Source organism: Halictus rubicundus, unplaced genomic scaffold, assembly GCF_050948215.1.
Source record: "Halictus rubicundus isolate RS-2024b unplaced genomic scaffold, iyHalRubi1_principal scaffold0158, whole genome shotgun sequence".
NCBI classification, from domain to species: domain Eukaryota; kingdom Metazoa; phylum Arthropoda; class Insecta; order Hymenoptera; family Halictidae; genus Halictus; species Halictus rubicundus.
In genome coordinates, this window is record NW_027488699.1 from 7,846 (window position 1) to 12,500 (window position 4,655).

The window sequence follows — 4,655 nt, forward strand, 5'->3', positions numbered from 1 at the left end:
CGTCGAACGTCCGACGGAGTAGTACATCCGTCCATTATTTGCTAATAACTCGATAAATAATAATTGTAGCGAGTTTGGTGTTATGATATATATTGTTAGAAACCGTCTATATTACAGTGATATCACGTCGAAAATCGTCTAGGACCGATACGGAAAAAGTTTCCTCTTAGCGGTGGGACTTAGAAAAATTTCCAGAGTTTTGTCGACGGAGTAGTACATCCGTCCATTATTTGCTAATAACTCGATAAATAATAATTGTAGCGAGTTTGGTGTTATGATATATATTGTTAGAAACCGTCTATATTACAGTGATATCACGTCGAAAATCGTCTAGGACCGATACGGAAAAAGTTTCCTCTTAGCGGTGGGACTTAGAAAAATTTCCAGAGTTTTGTCGACGGAGTAGTACATCCGTCCATTATTTGCTAATAACTCGATAAATAATAATTGTAGCGAGTTTGGTGTTATGATATATATTGTTAGAAACCGTCTATATTACAGTGATATCACGTCGAAAATCGTCTAGGACCGATACGGAAAAAGTTTCCTCTTAGCGGTGGGACTTGGAAAAATTTCCAGAGTTTTGTCGACGGAGTAGTACATCCGTCCATTATTTGCTAATAACTCGATAAATAATAATTGTAGCGAGTTTGGTGTTATGATATATATTGTTAGAAACCGTCTATATTACAGTGATATCACGTCGAAAATCGTCTAGGACCGATACGGAAAAAGTTTCCTCTTAGCGGTGGGACTTAGAAAAATTTCCAGAGTTTTGTCGACGGAGTAGTACATCCGTCCATTATTTGCTAATAACTCGATAAATAATAATTGTAGCGAGTTTGGTGTTATGATATATATTGTTAGAAACCGTCTATATTACAGTGATATCACGTCGAAAATCGTCTAGGGCCGATACGGAAAAAGTTTCCTCTTAGCGGTGGGACTTAGAAAAATTTCCAGAGTTTTGTCGACGGAGTAGTACATCCGTCCATTATTTGCTAATAACTCGATAAATAATAATTGTAGCGAGTTTGGTGTTATGATATATATTGTTAGAAACCGTCTATATTACAGTGATATCACGTCGAAAATCGTCTAGGACCGATACGGAAAAAGTTTCCTCTTAGCGGTGGGACTTAGAAAAATTTCCAGAGTTTTGTCGACGGAGTAGTACATCCGTCCATTATTTGCTAATAACTCGATAAATAATAATTGTAGCGAGTTTGGTGTTATGATATATATTGTTAGAAACCGTCTATATTACAGTGATATCACGTCGAAAATCGTCTAGGACCGATACGGAAAAAGTTTCCTCTTAGCGGTGGGACTTGGAAAAATTTCCAGAGTTTTGTCGACGGAGTAGTACATCCGTCCATTATTTGCTAATAACTCGATAAATAATAATTGTAGCGAGTTTGGTGTTATGATATATATTGTTAGAAACCGTCTATATTACAGTGATATCACGTCGAAAATCGTCTAGGACCGATACGGAAAAAGTTTCCTCTTAGCGGTGGGACTTAGAAAAATTTCCAGAGTTTTGTCGACGGAGTACTACATCCGTCCATTATTTGCTAATAACTCGATAAATAATAATTGTAGCGAGTTTGGTGTTATGATATATATTGTTAGAAACCGTCTATATTACAGTGATATCACGTCGAAAATCGTCTAGGACCGATACGGAAAAAGTTTCCTCTTAGCGGTGGGACTTAGAAAAATTTCCAGAGTTTTGTCGACGGAGTAGTACATCCGTCCATTATTTGCTAATAACTCGATAAATAATAATTGTAGCGAGTTTGGTGTTATGATATATATTGTTAGAAACCGTCTATATTACAGTGATATCACGTCGAAAATCGTCTAGGACCGATACGGAAAAAGTTTCCTCTTAGCGGTGGGACTTAGAAAAATTTCCAGAGTTTTGTAGACGGAGTAGTACATCCGTCCATTATTTGCTAATAACTCGATAAATAATAATTGTAGCGAGTTTGGTGTTATGATATATATTGTTAGAAACCGTCTATATTACAGTGATATCACGTCGAAAATCGTCTAGGACCGATACGGAAAAAGTTTCCTCTTAGCGGTGGGACTTAGAAAAATTTTCGTCGAACGTCCGACGGAGTAGTACATCCGTCCATTATTTGCTAATAACTCGATAAATAATAATTGTAGCGAGTTTGGTGTTATGATATATATTGTTAGAAACCGTCTATATTACAGTGATATCACGTCGAAAATCGTCTAGGGCCGATACGGAAAAAGTTTCCTCTTAGCGGTGGGACTTAGAAAAATTTCCAGAGTTTTGTCGACGGAGTAGTACATCCGTCCATTATTTGCTAATAACTCGATAAATAATAATTGTAGCGAGTTTGGTGTTATGATATATATTGTTAGAAACCGTCTATATTACAGTGATATCACGTCGAAAATCGTCTAGGACCGATACGGAAAAAGTTTCCTCTTAGCGGTGGGACTTGGAAAAATTTCCAGAGTTTTGTCGACGGAGTAGTACATCCGTCCATTATTTGCTAATAACTCGATAAATAATAATTGTAGCGAGTTTGGTGTTATGATATATATTGTTAGAAACCGTCTATATTACAGTGATATCACGTCGAAAATCGTCTAGGACCGATACGGAAAAAGTTTCCTCTTAGCGGTGGGACTTAGAAAAATTTCCAGAGTTTTGTCGACGGAGTAGTACATCCGTCCATTATTTGCTAATAACTCGATAAATAATAATTGTAGCGAGTTTGGTGTTATGATATATATTGTTAGAAACCGTCTATATTACAGTGATATCACGTCGAAAATCGTCTAGGACCGATACGGAAAAAGTTTCCTCTTAGCGGTGGGACTTAGAAAAATTTCCAGAGTTTTGTCGACGGAGTACTACATCCGTCCATTATTTGCTAATAACTCGATAAATAATAATTGTAGCGAGTTTGGTGTTATGATATATATTGTTAGAAACCGTCTATATTACAGTGATATCACGTCGAAAATCGTCTAGGACCGATACGGAAAAAGTTTCCTCTTAGCGGTGGGACTTAGAAAAATTTCCAGAGTTTTGTCGACGGAGTAGTACATCCGTCCATTATTTGCTAATAACTCGATAAATAATAATTGTAGCGAGTTTGGTGTTATGATATATATTGTTAGAAACCGTCTATATTACAGTGATATCACGTCGAAAATCGTCTAGGACCGATACGGAAAAAGTTTCCTCTTAGCGGTGGGACTTAGAAAAATTTCCAGAGTTTTGTAGACGGAGTAGTACATCCGTCCATTATTTGCTAATAACTCGATAAATAATAATTGTAGCGAGTTTGGTGTTATGATATATATTGTTAGAAACCGTCTATATTACAGTGATATCACGTCGAAAATCGTCTAGGACCGATACGGAAAAAGTTTCCTCTTAGCGGTGGGACTTAGAAAAATTTTCGTCGAACGTCCGACGGAGTAGTACATCCGTCCATTATTTGCTAATAACTCGATAAATAATAATTGTAGCGAGTTTGGTGTTATGATATATATTGTTAGAAACCGTCTATATTACAGTGATATCACGTCGAAAATCGTCTAGGGCCGATACGGAAAAAGTTTCCTCTTAGCGGTGGGACTTAGAAAAATTTCCAGAGTTTTGTCGACGGAGTAGTACATCCGTCCATTATTTGCTAATAACTCGATAAATAATAATTGTAGCGAGTTTGGTGTTATGATATATATTGTTAGAAACCGTCTATATTACAGTGATATCACGTCGAAAATCGTCTAGGACCGATACGGAAAAAGTTTCCTCTTAGCGGTGGGACTTGGAAAAATTTCCAGAGTTTTGTCGACGGAGTAGTACATCCGTCCATTATTTGCTAATAACTCGATAAATAATAATTGTAGCGAGTTTGGTGTTATGATATATATTGTTAGAAACCGTCTATATTACAGTGATATCACGTCGAAAATCGTCTAGGACCGATACGGAAAAAGTTTCCTCTTAGCGGTGGGACTTAGAAAAATTTCCAGAGTTTTGTCGACGGAGTAGTACATCCGTCCATTATTTGCTAATAACTCGATAAATAATAATTGTAGCGAGTTTGGTGTTATGATATATATTGTTAGAAACCGTCTATATTACAGTGATATCACGTCGAAAATCGTCTAGGACCGATACGGAAAAAGTTTCCTCTTAGCGGTGGGACTTAGAAAAATTTCCAGAGTTTTGTCGACGGAGTAGTACATCCGTCCATTATTTGCTAATAACTCGATAAATAATAATTGTAGCGAGTTTGGTGTTATGATATATATTGTTAGAAACCGTCTATATTACAGTGATATCACGTCGAAAATCGTCTAGGACCGATACTTAAAAATTTTCCTCTTATTTGTGGGACTTAGAAAAATTTTCAAAGTTCGGTGAATTATGAAAAGTTGGTTATTTTGTGTAGAATAATATAGAAATGTTAAAATTTATTATATTTTGTGAAAAAAATTTTTATACTTTTTTCGCTCTAAGTTCCAACAGCCCCGCCGGGAGGTCTGTTGCCGCGGCGGTTTGCGGCCATAAGCGCGCGTGTTATTGACCGCGCGGCGCCGGCGTCCTGGCCGGCCGTTCGGTATCTATAAGAGAGTCGACGGTTCGGTCG